General features: G+C 37.5%; 1 protein-coding gene across 30 annotated transcripts in view; it reads left to right on the forward strand.

The window, feature by feature from the left end:
* The window catches only part of bru1 (bruno 1), a 703720-nt gene that overhangs the window by 658894 nt on the left and 23391 nt on the right, over nucleotides 1-21435 (forward strand). The gene's annotated exons all lie outside the window — the stretch shown is intronic.

Raw genomic sequence — 21435 nt, forward strand, 5'->3', positions numbered from 1 at the left:
AACTGAACACAACATATTACTCTTCTGCTAGTGACATTTTCATATATTCATGTTTTGCAAGAAGGAAACGAAAATTACATTGCCAGGACACATAGAAATGTATTAAAGTATTTTTATTTCCTGTATATATTTCCGTTCTCTTCAGCTTATTCTGGTATTTGTTCGCTACAGTAGTTGGTGGTATTGGTCATATGGTGATTTTGTATGTAACAAATATCGGCTTCCGTGAATGGATTTAGTGAGAAATTCTATAGTAATAAGACCTTAGATCTTCAATGAGAATACGTTTTAGTGTCCCATAGCCTTCTATGAATAATCCGTTTCTATGGGAGTGCCTCTGTGAAAAGACCTATTGGTCTTATGTGAGAAGAGCTATAGACTTCTATGAAAATACCTATTCGGTCTATTGGTTTTCTGTGTGCTGTAGACTTCTATAGGTCCTCTGTAAGAAGAAGAAAAATTATTTTCGGTCTTCTATGAGAAGACCTATTGGTGCCCTCTGAGAAGACATATCGGTTTGGACTTTTGTGAGAAGAGCTATTGACCTTCAGTGAGCAGATCTAATAGTCTTCAGTGAGAAGGCCTTAGAGCCCTCTGTGGGAAGACCTACATTTATTGTAGGTCTTCTGTGAGAAAACATATTGGTGCCTTCTCACCTATCGGGTTCTGTGAGAAGACCTATTGCACTTCTGTGAGAAAACCTTAAAGCCCTCTGTGGGAAGACTTTCTATGAGAACACTTAATGGTCTCCTATGAGACCACCTATTAATCACCTGGGTGAAGATATAGTGATCTTATGGAAGAAGACCTATTGGTCGTTTGTGGGAAGGGATATGAACTTCTATGAAGAGAACACCTTGACATTTATAAGAAGACCTATTGGTCTTCTAGAAGAAGACATATTGGCCTTCTATGAGAAGACTTATTGCCTTCCACGAAAAAACTTTTTGATCTTCTGCGTGATGACCTATTGGCCTTCTGTGAGAAGACCTATCAGTTTTCTGTAATGAGACCTATTGGTCTTCTATGAGAAAAATATTGGTTTTCCATGAGAAGACCTATCGGTCTTTTGTGGGAAGAGCTGTGGACTTCTATGAGAAGAACATCTGAACTTTTATGAGAAGGCCTATTGTCTTCTTTGAGAAGACCCATCAGTTTTCCGTGTTCAGACCTATTCTTCTTCAGCGAGAAGAAGTATCAGTCTCTCTGAGTTGACCTCTTGCTCTTCTGGGAGAAGACATGTTCGTTTTTTATGATAAGAAATATGGTTCTTCTGTGAAAAAATCTATTTCTTCGGTGAGAAGACTTATTGATTTTTATGAGAAGGTCCATGGGCCTCCTGTGAGAAGACCGGTGGACCTTCTGTGAAAACACTTGTCGGTCTTCTATAAGAATATGTTTTCTCTGAGAAGGCTTATTTGTTTTTTTTTTTTAGAATAGAATTTTATCAGAAGACCTATTGGTCTCCTTTGGTGCAAACTGAGGTTATTCTGTGATAGGATAATCTGATCTTCTGTGTGAATACTCATTGGTTTTCTGTGAGAGGACTTATTGGTCTTTTGCTATAAGACCTATTGGTCTTTTGTTAGAAGAACACCTGGACTTTTATGCGGAGACCTACTGGATTTCTGTGGGGCGAACTGAGGTTCTTCTGTGAGAAGACCTATTGGTCTTCTGTGGTACGGCCTATGGTTCTTCTATGAGAAGACCTATTGATCTTCTGGGAGGAGACCTATTGGTCTTCTATGAGAAGACCTCTTCGTCTTCTGTGAGAAGACCCTCTTCGTCGTCTGTGAGGAGACCTCTTTATCTTCTGTGAGAAGACATATTGGTCTTCTCTGAGATGACCTGTTTGTCTTCTGTGATACGAACTATTGGTCTTCTCTAAAGACCGATCGGTCTTGTGTTGAAAAAATTTCAGTCTTCTGTGAGAAGACAATTTGGTCTTCTCTACGAATACCCACTTGTCTTCTGAGAGAAGGCATACTGATCTTCTGAGAGAAAGTCTATTGGTTTTCTTTGAGAAGACCTTTTCTGAGAAGACGTTTTTGTCTTCTATGAAAAACCTGTGGGTGCTTTGTGAGAAGACCTATTGGTCTCCTGTGAGGAGACTTTTTTGTCTTTTATGAAAGAACCTCTGGGCCTTCTGTAGAAGAATTGTTTACCTTCTATGAAAGATCCTATTGGTGTTCTGTGAGAAAACGTATTTATCTCCAGTGGGAAGACCCGTCGGTCTTCTTAGAGATTACCTGTTTGTGTTCTGTAAGATGACATATTTGTGTTCAGTGGGAAGACCTTAGAGTCTCTTATGAGAACATTTATTGGTCTCCTGATGGAAGACATATTGAAGACGTTTTGGTCTTCTATGAGAAGACCTATTGGTCTTTAGTGAGAAGACCTGTCGACCTATTGGTCTTTTGTGGGAATATCTTTCTTTGGGTGGGTGCCACCGTGGTGCAATGGTATGCACGCCCGCCTTGCACGCAGAAGATCGGGGGTTCGATTCCCCGGTCAGGCAACATCAAACAATTTTCAACGGTGGCAAAATACCCCTCAGTAATGTTGGCGACATTTCCTGAGTATTTCAGCCTTGAAAAACTTCTTCATAAGTGGTGTCTTAAGACACGCCGTTCGGACTCGGCGATAAACAGTAGATCCCATATCATTGAGCTAAATATGAATCGGGGTGCACTCATTGATATGAGAGAAGTCTCCCTTGTCCCGTATGGGATGTTGTGGCACAATGTTTTGTTGTTGTTATCTTTCTTTGGGTGTTTATGAGAACACCCATTGTTCTCCTCTGAGAACAATTATTGATCTCCTGGGGGAAGACATATTGGTCGACCAATCGGTCTTCTGTAAAAAGACCTATCTGTGAGAATTTCTATTAGTGTTTTTGAAATAACTACCCAGCAAAATAAATTGGAAGTAGTGCAATGTTGACTAGTTCTGTCACGGCATGTTTTGATGCAGTTCAACCGGAGTCGTGAAAAAGGCTCTCCAGTCCTCACATTTTAACCGCATTTGGATGCAATTCAAAGAATCAGATCCACTTGTCACATTTTAACAACATCCGGATGCAGTTCAGCGGAGTCGTGAAAAAGCCACTCCAATTCCTCACAATTTAACAGCATCCGGATGCAGTCCCAACGGAGTCGTGAAAAAGGCACTCCGTTCGCTACATTTTATTAGCAGTTCTTAGAGATCCCTACATGTACAGAAATCAGTTTGTACATCTCTACAGGCAGCGGCATACATTTTCCAAAAAGAGATAAGCGTGTTAACATTTCCAAACATTTGTTAATACAAACTAAATAATATTTTATTTGTGAACATTTTTCTGATAACTCACGAGAAGAAAATTTCCGAATGGAGTGCTGTTGGAGTACATGTCGAAATCTTAACTGGTGATGGGAAGACAACCAATTTAGCAAATGAAGCAAAAACAGTTCAGCTTGGAACAAATGGAGAGCGGAGGAAACACGCATGTTTGCGATTGAATTCAATGGAGAATTTTCATAATTTGTGTTAATGTAATAAAGTTCTTAATATTTTTGTTTTACACAAATAATGCATTTTATTTGTTCTGGCATATTTTGTAATGGCTTGCACAATTTCCGCAGAATGCCTGTATCAAAACACGTGCTTTGGACTCCTATTCTACCCCAAAGGGTTAGTTAAAATGCAATGCCAAAGGGTCAGTTAAAATGCAGTGCCAGAGGGTCAGTTAAAATGCAGTGCCAAAGGATCAGTTAAAATGCAGTGTAATGGAGTGCCTCTTTCAGTAGTCACGCTCTTGTAAAAATCATGAGTGAAAATGCATAATTTGATGCACTTCCAGATCACTTGTACATTAGGGATATAACTTTTTGCACTTTTTTGCAAATATCAAAAATACCACCACATAGCCGTGTAGAGCATGAAAAACTATTATGAAATGTGGTGTCAATTTTTCTCTACCGCGAAAAAAGTTTCCGCACCAAATGCATTGAAGTTCTGTAATGCATTTTTTAATTTTATCTGTGATAACAACATATTTGCTTTTCATTAAAATTTTTATTTTTTTGTAATCTAATTTAAAATCATTATCAAAGCGTTCTGGACCAATTTGTTCTAAAATCGCGTCATTTCGGACCATATTAAGATTTTTTGACACTATTGCAATTTTTGGTTTTTCTTTATAAACTCGTGAATTTTATGTTTATATTTTTTTAACCTATCGGACAAGAGAATATGGAGTCATTTGCAACTAATTCGCGAAAGTTACAGGCTGCTTTTGTTGACTTTGCCTGTGGGAATTGTATTTTTTTCTATAAATATTTATTCAAACAAAGCAAATTTAAAATTATATGTAGAAAAAGCATCAAAAGGGTTTTAGTAATCAAAGTTGGTGCGGATACTTTTTCACCGAATCGATCTTAGGAACGCGTTTTCATTATTAGGACAAAATTCCCCACATGGTACTGGTGTTGTATTTTTGTAGAAAGCAAATACGATTCTCACAAGCAAAGTCAACAAAAACAGCCTGTAACTTTCGCGAATTCGTTGCAAATGACCCCATATTCCCTGGTCCGATAGGTGAAAAAAATAGAAACATAAAATTCACGAGTTTATAAAGAAAAACCAAAAATTGCAATAGTGTCAAAAAATCGTAATATGGTCCGAAATGGCGCGAGTTTAGAACAAATTGGCCCAGAACGCTTTGATAATGATTTTAAATTAGATTACAAAAAAATAAAAATTTTAATGAAAAGCAAATATGTTGTTATAACAGATAAAATTGAAAAATGCATTATCGAACTTCAATGCATTTGGTGCGGAAACTTTTTTCGCGGTAGAGAAAAATTGACACCACATTTCATAATAGTTTTTCATGCTCTACACGGCTATGTGGTGGTATTTTTTTGGTTATAGCCCTATTGTACATATCATTTAACTGCCTCTTTGGAGGCAAACTTTTTGCTGGGTAGGGTCCACCTATAGCTCTTCTGCTAGCGGACTTAATGCCTTCTGTGAGAATACTTATTTTATTAGTCTTTTGTGAAAAGCGCTTTTGGCATTGTATAAGAAGATCTGTTGGTCTTCTATCCACAGAACACCTCTCTTCTTTGAGAAAAACATCTGGTCTTCTTCAAAAGGTTCTATTACAAGAACTATTAATTATGTTGACCTGAGTAAAAGCTCTTATATAAGAAAAATTCCCATTTTCTAAATATTTTGACAAGAAAACACTATCACTAAGTTGGGACCTTCAATGACCGACCTACTGCTCCGACTCGTCGAATAAGTAATTTGGTATCATATAGTTAATAACAAAATTGATCTACACCTATTTATATAAAAAAGATATTTTCCCTTCGTGGTAAATAATCACCATCTTCTTATATTCATAGGGAATATTTTAATGCAAAGAAAATCCATATGATCTATTTAGTTAAAAGCATAATCTGTCTGCCTTCGTGGCAAATAAACGCCTTCGTCTTCCTTCAGTAGGGAAAATATTAGTGCACTTCTTTCAACATTAGCCCACTTTAAAGTGTTTTATTTTCGAACACATTTTTTTTTAGATTTTACCAATGCTCTTCCTCAAAGTTTTATATTTTCTCTTCTATATATTTTTTCTTCTTATTTTGTTGCAATTTCCTCCATATATCCTCATATTGATAAGCAGCTTCCGTTAAATCATGTTCAAATTCACTTTAACATTATGTTTGCAGTGTGGTATGAGGGACTAGTGTGTGAAAAGCAAAATTTCATGATTATTTCTTGTTTGTGTTGCCGTTGTCATAGATTTCCTGGTTATTCTATTTTTTCTTCTTCTTTTTTTCTGTCGATGTTCATACTTATTTTCCTTTTATTTTGTTTGCTTGATATTCTATCCATACAAAGCTATTTATATCACAAGTGTATAGCAGCTACTGGTTTGTATGTGTGCGTATGTATGCAGGAAAAAAGTGAAGAGACTATAATTTTCCAAAGGATTCGTGTATATCACTGGAGTGTGGTGCTAAAGGAAACTTTCATAATTTCTATGTGCCTTCGATAGTATGTGTTTACATATGCACACTTATACAATGCAAGAAAAAACTATCGCGGAAGTGACTTAGGCGTGTCGCCCAGGGCGATGAAAACAGTCGCGGCGATAGTCGCAGAAGTCACCCCGAAGTGACCTCCGTTGTGAAGATATGAACCACGCCGGCGTGTCGTCTTGGAAGTCACTCCAGCGGCACTTCTAGAAGATCATTTCCGCGATAGTTCTAAAAATTGAAAAAAAAAATATTTTTATTCCATTTATTTTTATTTATTTTTTATTTATTTTTTAATTTTATTCATTTTTTTATTTTTCTTTGCAATTTCAGCCACATTAATTTTGTCATTTTAAAAATTTGATGTTTTGTTGCCTGACTTGGGAAGCGAACCCGGTCCCTCAGTGTGCAAAGCGACTATGCTTACCACTGCACCACCGCCTCATATAACAATCAGATAGAAAATGTTCTATATTTGTTCAAATGTGTTGAAACAGTAAATAAATATAAACAATCGCCTTGGAAGTCACTCAGAAGTGACTCCGAAGTCTCGCCATACGCGATAAAACGTAATCACAATAAGGCTATAGAAATTGTTTGTGTAATTCACCAACGATCTTCCTGGGGGTGTCTCCGGAGTGACCTCTTAGGCGAGGGAGTGCAAAACTCACTTCCAATTGCTGGCAGGGTATTTGTATGTGGGAGCATATGTATATATGTACCTACCCTGCCAGCATTTGGAAGTGGATTTCTCACTCCCTCGCCTAGGAAGTCACTCAGGAGACACGCCAAGGAAGATCGTTGGTGAATTACACAAACAATTTCTATAGCCTTATTGTGATTACGTTTTATCGCGTATGCCGACACTTCGGAGTCACTTCTGAGTGACTTCCAAGGCGATTGTTTATATATATTTACTGTTTCAACACATTTGAACAAATATAGAACATTTTCTATCTGATTGTTATATGAGGCGGTGGTGCAGTGGTAAGCATAGTCGCTTTGCACACTGAGGGACCAAGTTCGCTTCCCAAGTCAGGCAACAAAACATCAAATTTTTAAAATGACAAAATTAATGTATGCGGAAATTGCAAAGAATAACTTCTATAAAGGAGAAGAGAAATAAAAATAAATAGAAAAAAAAATAAAAAAATATATTTTTTTTAATTCCAAGAACTATCGCGGAAATGATCTTCTAGAAGTGTCACTGGAGTGACTTCCAAGACGACACGCCGGCGTGGTTCATTTCTTCACAACGGAGGTCACTTCAGGGTGACTTCCGCGACTATCGCCGCGACTGTTTTCATCGCCCTGGGCGACACGCCTAAGTCACTTCCGCGATACTTTTTGCTTGCAGGGCAAGTAGAAAAAGACAAAGTCATAGTGCTAATGTGAATTAAATCGTTAAATGCTGTTGTAGTGGTAATTGTTTAAAACTTCATATAAGTGTTTTAAAGTTTGTGGTAAGCAGAAGGTATGTCGTTCAATCCCTGACCAGAAAATACTCTCAGTAAATTTATTTATATGTTAAGGTCCATTTACTTTGCGACGGGAAGAAATGTAAGCATATTCTTATACCGCTGTGTAATAGAAGAATAGGGATAAGAAGATAAATGTCCGTTTTTTATCGCGTCACTTGCACTATCGCGGTTATGACCCCCGAAAGGTATGAGGACTTGATGCCAAAACCGCTAATAACTTTAATTTGCTCTCGGAGACAAGCTCCTTGCCTTAAAGTACACAACTTTCGTTGTTGGCGTTTTTTATTGTTGGACTGCAGAATTTTACATCTTTGTGTTTATTTCAGCTTCAGTCCATATTTTGTTGTAATTCAATTGTTTGAATAACAACAAAATATTTTAAAGTGGATATGAAATTGATTAGTTGCGGGCGAAGGGTAGGGAATACTATAGTTTCAGTTGTCACCAAACAACTTCATCAGTTCCCTTTTTCGCCGACTCTGTATCGATAAACAGGTCAATAAAGCCATCTAGCAAATTAAATAAAATGAGAAATTTGCTGTATGGCCCTAAAGCTGTTTACCCTACAATTTGAGTCGAACTAAATTATTGACCTGTTTATCGATACAGAGTCGGCGAAAAAGGGAACTGATGAAGTTGTTTGGTGACAACTGAAACTATAGTATTCCCTACCCTTCGCCCGCAACTAATCAATTTCATATCCACTTTAAAATATTTTGTTGTTATTCAAACAATTGAATTACAACAAAATATGGACTGAAGCTGAAATAAACACAAAGAGGTACACAACTTTCTTTACAATTGTGTGCAGTTTTAGTCTACAGATAACAAATCGATCAAACTTGAAGCAAACAACCTTACGTCTCAATAAAAACATACGAACTCTGTCGAAATGGTTCTTATAGGTCAAAAAATCTCTTCCACTTCTTCCGGTGCCTCTTCACAAAATATGAAAATTGTTCTCTTAAGTGGTGAGCATGATAACTCTCAAGCGGATAAACCGATATGGCTCGATTATATTTCATCCAGACTTAGAACAAGTACGAATTTATAGACAATATTTTGTATTTTTCTCTCACATTAAAAAAGTGTCCCAAAAACCTTCATATTGTGTGAATTATTTTTTGACAAATTTGTTTACATTTTTATCCTCTTTGTTGTTTGTCATCTGTTTATCGGGATTGCCATCAAGCAACACATATCACGTACAAATGCAGATGCAAAAACCCTGAAAATAAAAGCTTTTCCGAAACAGACGAAAACTTTTAGATGAAGACGAATGGTTCGTAAAATTTTACAAGAACCAAATTTTGAACGTTTACGTTTTAATACGAACGGTTTGTGTGACAGGCAAGCATTTTTACAAAAAACAGGCTGTAAGTGCAGTTTAAGGGCATTTCAAGGACCGTTTTGAATTTTTTTCTGAAGGTCATGTTTACAGCGATGTAATAAACGATCAAAAATTGTAAATAAAAACGGAAGATGTTAATTGATTTCTATTGTATGATTTAACAAGTAAAAACTCGCTAAGTTCAGCCGGGCCGAACTTTTTATACCCTCCACCATTAAAAAGTCTTAATTAAAATAGAATAATTAGTTTCATTTCACAATTTTAGGTGGAACATTTTTCGACATGGATACCCCATATGACTTAAATATCTAATCTAAAACATGTGTTCAGCCAGGTGAAAGGTACAACCTATATATCAAAGTGTCGACCTATCTTTACAATTTTTGGTGGAAAAGTTTTATAGCTGCAGGGAACCTCAAAAGTCAAATTACGGGTAGTTTCTTCAAACAATGTAGCTAAGCCCCTCAAAATTCAGAAAATCGGGAGGTATCGTTATATGGGAGCTATACCAAAACATGTTACAGATTATTAGTGAAGAAGTTTCGCCACCACTGAAAACTTCAAATGTCAAATTACAGCTAGTTCGATTTTTGGTGGAGAAGTTTCGTGGCCACAGAGAACCTCAGATGTTAAATTGCGGCTGTTCCGTTAAAAATGTTAGGTGAAACTCTCAAAAGACCAAAAATCGAGAGTTACCATTATAGGGAAGCTATAACCAAAGATGGAACTATGTTGACGAGTTTTTGTGAAGAAGTTTCGTGACCACTGAGAACTTCAAATGCTAAATTACAGCAAGTTCGGTTAAACATTTTAGGTAAAATCCTCAATATACAGAAAATCGGGAGGTAGCGTTATATGGAGTCTATACCAAAACATGGTGTAGAAGTTTTGTGACCACAGGTAACCACAAATGTCAATTTACAGCCAGTTCGGTTAAAAATTGTAGCTAAATTCCTCAAAATATCGAAATTCGGGAGGTACCGTTATATGAGGGCTATACCAAAAAATCTAGACAACGCATACAAAATATGATACCAAAATTTTAAACATTGGCTTTATCAATTGCATATTATAGCAACAACAAAAAAGAAAAAACTTAAAAAATATATGGTAACATGGGGCGGCTTCGCCACTGGGGCGCCTTCGCCAGCGCCAATTTTCTTGATAATTATAACTGCTACAGAAATGCCGTTAGAGGGAAAATTGTGAGTTTAATGAAGATCTTTCATCTCCCAAAAAATTGGCATTTCTATCAAATATATGATTGCTGATGCACGCGGTTTCATGTTTTTGGGGTAGTGCGAAAAATATTCATGGTAGGTATATTTTGTGATATCTTGTATACCTTTTGTGATATCTTGTATACCTTTTGTGATATCAAAATTATATTTTATACCGTTAATAGACAACTACTGAAGAATATAAATCCAAATAATTTGCATGATAAAAGTAATTATAAATGCAAATATATTCATATTATGAACTATGTAGGGGGTGGGGCGGCTACGCCATGATAGGGGTGTTGTGGGTTAATATGAGAAATATGTCAGGTTTAACTTAAATTGTTTATGCTATTGATATACCAAGCTATAATGTGAAGTTGAAATCAAATATTGTGCTAAACCTATCTAATTTGGCAAAAATTTCATTTTTATGCCTAAATTCAAGGAACCTACTTCAATTAACGGCTAGAATATGTTTCTTTTTGTAAATGTTAGAATCTTTTTGATTATTAAATAGAAAGCATGTTCCTTTTATGCATAATGTTGATATTTGAGGAGGAAGTATGGTAAATGTCAGTTTTAGAGTCCGTTGATATATGTCCTATGTCGATGGCGATGCTACCCCATGGGTGGGGAGGCTTCGCCACTTTTTAGACATTTTGTAAATTCTCAAAAATAATATATAAAAAAAAAGATTATAATCATTTATACGTCAACATTTGTAGTCAAGACATGCTAATATTCTTACCAAAAATAATATTTGGAAAAACTTTATTAATGTCGATATGAGAACATATTGGACAAAAACGTGGCGAAGGCGCCCCATGTTACCATATTTGGAATAATATTTTAACAATAAGTTTTGTCTCTTTTGTTGTCGCTATAATATGCAATTTATAAAGCCAATGTTTATAATTTTGGTATCATATTTTTTATGCGTTGTCTAGATTCTGTAAGTATTTTTAATTTTTTTTCTATAGTTTTATACGTACTCTGAGGTTGTATAATTTAGATTTGCTCCCAGTTTTTTTTTTGTAATTTTTTTGATTTTCCGCGAAAATAAAATTAGAAAAAAAAATATTTGGGAGTTCTTCAACTATTTCGCTAAAATCCCACACAAAAATTAATGAATACTGCTAAAACTTAAAGCTTAACTGCTTACTATGATAACTTATAAGGATGGGAAATTAAGAGTAATATTGAAATTTGAATCATTCAAAAAATATGAAAATTAAAAGGCTTCTTATTCGCGAATTAGTTAAAGTCGATTGATGCGCATCCGATTTCGGATACAGCGAATCAATCTCTTTCAATATCTATGCATATTTCGAGGTTTCACTCAGCGGCCATTGTGTGCCGTCAGTTGCATCTGACAATGCCAAAAGTCGCGCAATATGCATACGATTTTGATGCGCATCCGGTTTCATTAGCGCCGATAAAAATACGTCAATATACACCTATTTCAAATAGATTCTTTTAGAACCGCGGATGTGCCTTCACATTTTATTTTGCGTAAAAAACTCATATTACTCGCGTATCTCTGTAATTTATGACACGCGTTTTCGAAAATATTATAGTCGCGTATAAAGGATTCCATTTATGTAAAAAATTTCAAAGAAAATCGCGGTTTAGTACGCGGATTTGTCAAAATATATTTTTGCAGATTTTTCTTTTTTCAAGGTATCTATATCCGCGGTTTTAGTGGATGGATTCGATCGCGCAAGGGCTCATTAGATCCGTCGCGTAAAAAAAAACTAAATTCACGCGGGGTTCAAGGAAAATTGAATGACAGTTGTAAATTTTACACGCAAAAATAGGTTTTTTTAAGAAAATTCACGCATCAAATTTTGGCCTTTAGACTCCATTTACTAGGATGCTGCACGGAGCACACTCATGAGAGATTTACATAAAACGATGTAAAATCACGAGTTCTATAATCCTATTATGAGTTTTGTATATTACGATGTTGCGCGACCGTATTATTAAAAAAAAAAGAAATTCTGGCTTCAAAATGTCAGTATCAATTTTAGGTGGATGCAGTTGATATATCGAAAAATCATACACTAGTATCATGTTGCCCATGGAGTGTTCTGTGATTCTTTCTTTTGGCATAGGTCTATAAAATGTAAGGTTAAGCCAGAAATCGGAAAGGAATATACAAAAACTTGTTGGCTTCAACCCATTTTTACCCGTTTTTAAATGAAAACATATAAATTTGTTCTCTAAAATATAACTGGTTGTTTGGTTCTGCGCTTTTTGGATACTTACATGGGATAAATGTTTTTTTTTTTTTCGAAAAGTCTTTACCCTATATATGCACTTTTCTGTCTGTTAGGCAAAGGGTATAAAAACAAGTTCTTCAGAAGATATCGTTTAATTCATAAAATTGCACTAATCATTTCATACGAGATTTTATCATGACCACTACCTGTTGCTTTACACTTGATATTCAAAATGTTATCAACATGTTCAAATTTAAACACGCTAACAACATCATGACTTCTAAACAATTTCTCGGTGCAACTTGAGTCCGGAACTTGATCTTTGAGGTGTCTCAAATAAATCATATCATTTTCAGGGTCCCATATATTCAACTCCACAACATTTCTCCTCTTAGATTGTCCACATGAAAGCTCCAGACCTCACGAATATTGTCAGTTGATCTCACAGTTTGTCTTTTGCACCATATGTTTCCTTTCAGTCTGTGTTAAAAATAATTTGTAGTTATTTTCCTAAAAGTATGCTTAGTTTCCCGTATAAATCGCTAAAGCTGACTTTACCAACAGATCGTCGTAGAATACTCATGTTGGAACACATTATATGTTTACTTCATTCTTACTACCAATTCTTTCAAAACAAACCTTCCTTGCAACATGTACACTTTGTATCCTGCGTTTTTTATCCGTTTGAAGTAACCCGTGTAGAAATATGTTTGTATGTCGGCATAGTAGACAACTGATACCCTTGAGTATGGAAACGGAAAAAGTGCAATACCATATTAAAAACATAAAAACGGCTGTATAATATTTCAACACCAATACCTGCACCTATAAATATCTGCCATATTTTTTGCTATCGCTTTTGGTGAAATATAGTTTGTAGCTCTCTCTCTCTCTCTTCCTCCCCCTTTCAAATAAAGCTCATATTAATCCACACCAACATAACGTGAAAAATGCAATACATTTTTCCCTTTCTCAGAATTTTAACACTAGCTCATAGGGAGGAAGAAGAAGCAAATAAAGTTCAAAGGGATTTTGAGTAAACGACGTAAGTAAGAGGCTCCAACTGAAGAAGAGAGAAATAAAAACAAGCAAAGAAATACAAATGTAACAGGAAAGAGGCTAAACGTGTGCGGTTGGTAGAGTAAATAGTTTTCATTGCAGCTACGGCAATGCACCTTCCTACATATGTATGTATGTATGTACATACGAATGTGCAATCACCTATCAACAACCGTACTTCCAATACAATATGTGTTTCCTTTGGAGTTTCGTTACCAATGTTGCTTTTTGTTCTTATTTCTCTTGCATTCAATGTTAACATCTGTGTGTGTGCCTGTGTATCATTTCGCACAGGATATACGTATTGCCAGCATAAGGAAGTATGTTACTACTTTTACTGTTGTTCGCTTTTCTTTCTTATGCAATCTCCAATACTCGAAAAACCTAACAGGAAGTTTATTTGTAACAACTGGAAATCCTTTTACTCTTCCTCTTAAGCGAATGCACACACAAAAAAAAACTAGCATCAACTTCAGCAACAATAACAACAACTAATAATAATGGGAGTGAACCCAACAAAACCTACTTCAACCAAGGAGTAGAAGATGAACGAACGGCACAACAACAAATGTCGGTTAACTTAACTTCAAAGTGGGTGCAATACTAAAACTCATCCACATGTCATTTTTCTTGTGCTAGAATAGGAGGGGTCGTTGCTGTAAACTAAAAATAAATATGAAAATTTCTTTGTAAAACATTTTAGTTTTATGGACTCGGGCGTGGGGCCATTTCAAAATATGGACCTATAATCTATGTTTCTTGTAAGGGATGTTTTGTACCCATAGCGAAGACTAAATACTAAACTCCAGTCATTGTGCTGTACAGCACATTTCATCAAAGGCGTGGACCTATGGCGACAATTCTTTTCAAATTTTTTTTTATATTCTTAGCGAAGCCTATATACCTTCAACATATCGAAAATCGGTAGGTACACTTATATGGGGGCCTTAAGAAAACGTGGACTTATACCGACAAATCTCTTCTCGAATGTTTTTACCCCCATCGAAGACTAAATCATACATACCCAATCTCACGGCGGTGGGTTCTTCGGTACTGGATTGACCTAGAACTATAGTGTTCCGTTCAGTAGATGCAATAGGTACCGGGAGTGGGTGCATCTAACTGGTTGCTCTGGACTAGTCAATGTGAGGGAATACGAGACTATGTTGCTGCATGATGCGTGAACACAGTGAGCCATGGTCGTCGTCACCAGAAAACAAGACTCCCCCGCTGTTGCACCAAAAGCCGCCGCACATGCAGCACTTGACATCAGCCGGTGATGTTTCAATCCCTGAAAATGCATCCTAGTTGCAAATTATTTACAATGGACTTCGAGGCAATCTCAAGGAAATATTGGATTTTTTGTGTCGGATGAATATCTTGGTCGTGGTGGTACAGGAAACCAAGCTCTACAACAACTGCAGCTTACAGCGTTTAGATGGTTACAACGCACTGTGAAAAGATTGCAGCAGAAGTGGAGGTGGAACTTTCCTAATACAACTGTTCGTTCAATACAGACCTATCTCGCTTGAGCCTTCCTCAAATGGCCAGTACGTGGAATGCGTGGGGTTAGCAGTCAGGTGTGCAACTGTCGAAGTAGAGTTGCTTAACGTATACATGCCGCCGATAAATAACTGTCCTCCTCGTTAGAGGCCCAACATTGGTCCGCTATTGGAAGGTCATAACCGATTGATCTTGTCCGACTTAAATGCTCATCATGCGGTGTGGCATTCGGTCCACGGCAATGACCAGAGGGACATAGTGCTATCTGAGCAAATTGATAGCTCAACATTTTGCACTGTCTATGAAGACGCCGCTACCAGAGAGTGTCACAGTTCGCCAGAAATAACAATCGTGTCACCTAGTCTGACAAATAACGCCACCTGGCAACTAGTCGACCCCACAGTCAGAGAGCTGATAATGCAAGTTAACAGGCTGATAATGGAAGTTAACAGGTTAGTCGGTGAGCATAAACGGAATAGGGGCTAAATCATTTGAAGAGTTGCAACATTGGAACCGGAATTAGTGAATTGTGCACAACGGTTAAGTCACTCTCTAACACTGGAAAGAAGGAAGATAGGACTTCAGTCACGTTTGGTGACGTTAAGCTAACTGATCCGTAGAGTTGCACAAGCTATTTTAATCGTGACAAGGCAAATAGAAGTGTAAGAGATAAGAAATCTCTGAATACTGAAGTGGAACCCCTCAGCCATTGGCCTAAAGAGGGTCCGGCTTGCTGGCTGGTGTGCACGATAACTTTCGAACGAAGCCACCGATCAGTTCAAAAATTTGGCATTCGACATTTTTTCAAACTTAGTTTTAAGTTCGAAGATGGACCATATTGGCGGTCCACTACTTCCGGTACCTTCTCCACAAAAGTTCAGCAATTATCACTAAAATGGTGCGCACGATAATTCTTGAAGGGAATAACCGAATCGGTCATAATTTTGCATATGGTAATATTAGTTCCAGGCATAGAACGGGTTCCACACAAAATTGGGAAAAAGTGAAGTTTTAGAGCTCTTCTCGTGTCGATTTGAATTTTTTCAGCAATTTGTCTTTACGGCCCTCATTACGACGGTACAAATTTTGTCGGAAGCAAGTCCATACTTCCTGAGATAATGTCTTAAAAGCTCCAAGAAACATTGACAGGAAGTTTCTGATTGGTCCACACTTTGCATATCGTATTATTTCAACTAGTCATGTATCAGGTTGGAATACGGACTATATCGGCCCAGCCCTTCGGGTACCGCCAACACAAAATTTAGGAAATGTGCAGTTTAACACATGAAATTCTTTCCAAAAAGTTCTACTGGAAGGCCCTGTTATGACGGCGCAACTTTTTTGCGAGGGCATGACCACGCTTCCTGAGGTAAAGGCATAAAATCTCAAAAAAAGCCTGCCGATACCGACTACATTGGGTAGTACGTAAGATAGCCGTCGAAGGGAGAAATCTCCCACACTCTCTATGTTTTGTGTGCGCCCCTAGTTAAAACGGTACACATTTTTCGGGGCAAATCCATACTTCTTAAGAAATTGGTTCAAAAACTCAAAAAATCCCTAGAAACGTCAGAAGTATTGTGTTTGATTCTTTTACTTGTTTCAAGCAATCTTAAGCATAAGAATAAAACATTAGATTTTCGAGGTCCATAAAATTGGAATTTCTCATCAATACCTTTATTGTTTGAGCCAAATAACTTTGCATAGAGCGATTTCATTAGCTCTGAGTAATGCAAATGGCCAGTGTGGGCAAAATCCAGGTAGAATGGTGCATTTTTCCGTATTTTTTCGTTTTTAATCGATAGAACGAAAACGTGTCATCCATTTTTGAGCCTGCAACTCTTTGAAAATATTGTATTTCATATAAGTTACTATGAGAAGATAAAAAATCACGGAAATATTGAGCCACTTTCGTATTTTAAAATTTAGCGTGAAATCCCGGATTCCCGGGAATGGCGATTTGTTGTTTCTTGTTTCCCGGGAGTGATAAAAACCGGGAAAACCCATACTCTATCCCTGAGTGATATCTGCGGAACTATTTAAAACCTACCTTTACTGTATTTTAACTCCGTTGAGATCGTAATTATGCCGTTGATTGTGCGATCTTGGCGTCAGGTAACTTTCCTGATGTCTTCGTGAAAGGCTGAACTCCATCTTTTTCCACGCGAAGAAAATGAAAATATCCGCCAGGCGAGCACAGAGTTGAATGTCACGGTCAATGGTAGTAGAATTCCGACCACTAACTACCCCAAGATTCTAAGAGTCACATTCGGCAGCACACAGCTATTTGCGACAAGCTGAGATATAGGAACAACGTCCTCAAGTCCCTAGCCGGCAGCACTTGGGGTGCATATGTAGAAACGTTGCTGACCATATATAACGCATACCATGCGGGTCCACTATGGTCATACATAAGGAGTCAAATATTCTTCCAGTATAGAAACACAATGACATATTTTCGTTGCAGTACTTGCTAGGGTGTTACCGTGAGAGCCATCCTAATCAGCATATGGTGGATAGGACTCCCACCCAGGAAAGTAAAGAAAGTCAGGCCCAAAGTTACAAGAGAGAATCCCTAGATCAGCAACCCCATAGCAGTCGCAGATACCGTGGAAACTATCCCCGGAGAACATCCCCAATCTATCGCAGCTGAGAAATGTTAACTGACATGAGAAATCAAAGTAGTTTTGGCTCAACTACGCTATTGAGCGGCAGCCGTCTAAATTGATGACACCGTTCAAAATGATACACTGTACCTTTTCAACTGCTCTGATTAAGCAGAACAAGTAAAAAAGTATAAGTCGACTTTGCCGACAGAGATATACTCTCATCCTGTGTGAATTGAAACTCCCCTCTCTGAAAAAACGTATGTATTTAGGGGGTCTTTAGAATTTTGGGCGTATGAACTTGCCGACAAAAATATGGATTTGGATAGAATCTCAAAAGTTTTGCTGAGGAGTCATTCCTCCCGATAGGACCATTATAACAGGAAACATGAACTTGCACACGAAAAATCTCATATCGCTAGGAGTACATTCGGTAAAAATTCCCAAAGGATTTTCGCACAGGCCCTTAACCGTACTTAAACAAAAATGTTGATCATGTGTGGTGTAGGTGGACCTCTAAGGAGTGAACCGATAAGGCCGAACTTTGAACATAAACTTAGTTTGGCACAATATTTCCAGATCCAAAGTTTGGACCAAATCGTTTGCGCCGTATATGAAATATTGCTCGTACAATTTGAGGAGGAGGTGGATGAGGTATTGGAAGGAGTAGACCTATAAGTACCATCTACGAATTTCATTTAGTATTCGAAGAAATAATACGATATGCAGTATTCGGTTCGGCAGTTGTGGTGCGCTCCAGCCACTACACATGCTGGTCGCAGGGGTTTTTATACAGTTTTCAGGTCATTTTCTCAAGTAGTATGGACTTGCCATTGAAAACATTTGTATCATCGCAATAGAGAGAGGCCTTGAGTGCAATCTGTTGCAAGAAAAATCAAAATGATTCGAGAGGGAGTCCTAACCTGCACTTTTCCGAAATTTTGTGAGGACAGATAAGACCCGTCATAGAACTTGATTTAAGTTTGAGCAAAATCGTTTGCGCCGTATATGAAATATTGCTCGTACAATTTGAGGAGGAGGTGGAGGAGGTATTGGAAGGAGTAGACCTATAAGTACCATCTACGAATTTCATTTAGTATTCGAAGAAATAATACGATATGCAGTATTCGGTTCGGCAGTTGTGGTGCGCTCCAGCCACTACACATGCTGGTCGCAGGGGTTTTTATACAGTTTTCAGGTAATTTTCTCAAGTAGTATGGAATTGCCAATGAAAAAACATGCACCATCGCAATAGAGGCCTTGAATGAAACCTAATGCAAGAAAAAATCAAACTGATTCGAGAGGGGGTCCTAAGCTGCACTTTTCCGAAATTTTGTGAGGACAGATAAGACCCTTCATAGAATTTGATTTAAGTTTGGGCAAAGTATTACGACCAACACGGTGCTCTTGAATCAAATTTAAATGGAAGGTGCTTACACCTGGGAAGTTTTTGCGGATTCTGAAACTACAATGTCCATAGATGAGAAAAATCAAAAAACAAAAAAAATTGCCGGAGCGCTTTTTAAATAAATCGCGATTCAAGTGGACATTTTTAGGGGTTGTTTAGGTTTTTGCGATTTTGCTTGGAAACCACAAGTCCTATTAAAATGGAAATACCAAAATTCTCTACAAGATTGACTTTAATGATATTTTCGTAGGTTATACAACTTTTGAGATATAGAAGTTGGAATTGGGACAATTCTCTATCGTCTCTTTATAAAACAATGTCATGACTGCAATTTCCCAACTTAAACTTATATATCTAACAACATGGTGCAACCTAGGAAAAAAATGCATAAGCCAGTCTTGTAGAGAAACTTCACAGCTATAAGATTTTCTCAGGTTCCATGCCGATAAGACTTGCCGTATTCAAGCAAAATCGCGAAACCCTAACAAAAAAAACCTAAAAATGTAAACTGAGCTTCTTTATCTCAAAAATGGTACAGGCTGAAAACAAAGCATGAACGTCACTCCTCTAGAGAATTTTAACAGCTAAAACATTTTCTTTAGCTCCATTTCGATTGGACTTGTGGTTTCCAAGCGAAATCGTGAAAACCTAAAAACACCTAAAAATGTGAATTTTGACCGCGATTTATTTAAAAATCCGTACAGCGACTTTTTTCTTGTTTTTGGATTTTGCTGTTTCAGAATTCACAAAAACTGCCCCTGTGTAAGCGGTTTTCATTAAAAGTTAGTACATTGTCCCAATTTGAACTTCAATATATCAAAAATGGTAGAACCTACGAAAATACCGTAAAGGTCAATCTTGTAGAAAATTTTCATAGCTACATTTTCTTCAGTGTTATTTTGATAGGGCTTCCAGTTTCTAAGCAAAATCATGAAAACCTAAAAAATCCCTAAAAATGTCAACTTGAATCGCGATTTATTTTAAGCGCTCCGGCGATTTTTTTGTTTTCCTCATCTATGAACATTGTTGTCTCAGAGCCCACAAAAACTTCCCAGGTGTAAGTACCTTCCATTTAAATTTGATTCAAGAGCACCGTGCCAAATTTTGGATCGAATCAGTTTACCCGTTTAAGAGTTATCGCGCGCTGTCATAGCGGGTTTTTACAGCTTTCGAGCCATTTTCCCAGGAAGTCTGAACTTGCCCTTGAAAAAAAACTTGTGGCGTCGTAATGGGGACAGGGAATAAAAATTTAAACTGCATTTTTCCGAAATTTTGTGTGGGAGGTACCCGAAGGAATGCATATCGGTTCATTCCTTCGAACTTGAGTTGAAATCAAGATACAGCTCGCAATTGTTAAGACAGAGTTTGTAATTTAGTAAAGAAGATTATATTACTCCTAGGATGTTTGGTATTGAAAATGGGCTACATCGGTCTATGTACAAAATTTTCCACCTGAAATTTGTTGGTATTGGTCCACGCCTTCATATAGCCCCCACAGAACGGTACCTTTCGATTTTAGGTATTTTTACAGTATAGCATTATTATCACACCGAAATGTCTGATATTTGGTATTTAGTCTTCGGTGGGCGTTCAACATTTTCCACCTGAAATTTTTTGGTTGTGGCCCACTCCATCATATAGCCCCATAGATCGGTATCTCCTGGTATTCGGTATTTTGAAGATTTTAGCCCCATTATCACATCGAAAGGTCTGTAATTTGGTATTGAGCCTTCGTTGGCCGTACAACATTTTCCACCTAAATTTGTTGGTATTGGTCCACTCCTTCATATAGCCCCATTATCACACCCAAATGTCTGAAATTTTGTATTTAGCCTTCGTTGGCGGTACAACACTTTCCACCTGAAATTTTTTGGTACAGGTCCATGCCTTCATACAGCCACCATAGGACGGTACCTCCAAATTTTCTGTATTTTGAAGGTTTTAGCCCCATTATCACAACGAAATGACTGAAATTTGGTACTTAGTCTTCGCTGGGGGTACAACATTTCCACCTGAAATTTGTTGGTATAGATCCACGCCTTCATATAGCCCCCATAGAACGGTTCCTCCCGACTTTCGGTATTTTGAGGGTTTTAGCCCCATTATCACACCGAAATGGCTGAAATTTGGTATTTAGTCTTCGTTGGCGATACAACACTTTCCACCTGGAATTTGTTGGTATTGGTCCACGCCTTCATACAGCCCCCATAGAACGGTATCTCCCGGTATTCGGTATTTTGAAGGTTGGGGCCTCAATATCACACCGAAATGGCTGAAATTTGGTATTAAGTCTTCTTTGGGCGTACAACGCTTTCCACCTGAAATGTTCTGGTATTGACCCACGCCTTCATATAGCCCCCATAGAACGGTACCTCCCGGTTTTCGGTATTGTGAAGGAAAGGACACTAATTATACCATTTACGGCCCGGCCGTTCCTACTTGTTTATCCTTCTAATGATGGTAAATACCTGAAGATACTGCAGGACCCGAATTTCATGTACCATCTGTATTAGATGGGTGTCTAGCTTTAGAAATCCGTCAAAACATTATTTACCGGGA

This window comes from Musca autumnalis, unplaced genomic scaffold (genome assembly GCF_047663935.1).
Source record: "Musca autumnalis isolate F117 unplaced genomic scaffold, ASM4766393v1 scaffold_2, whole genome shotgun sequence".
NCBI lineage: Eukaryota > Metazoa > Arthropoda > Insecta > Diptera > Muscidae > Musca > Musca autumnalis.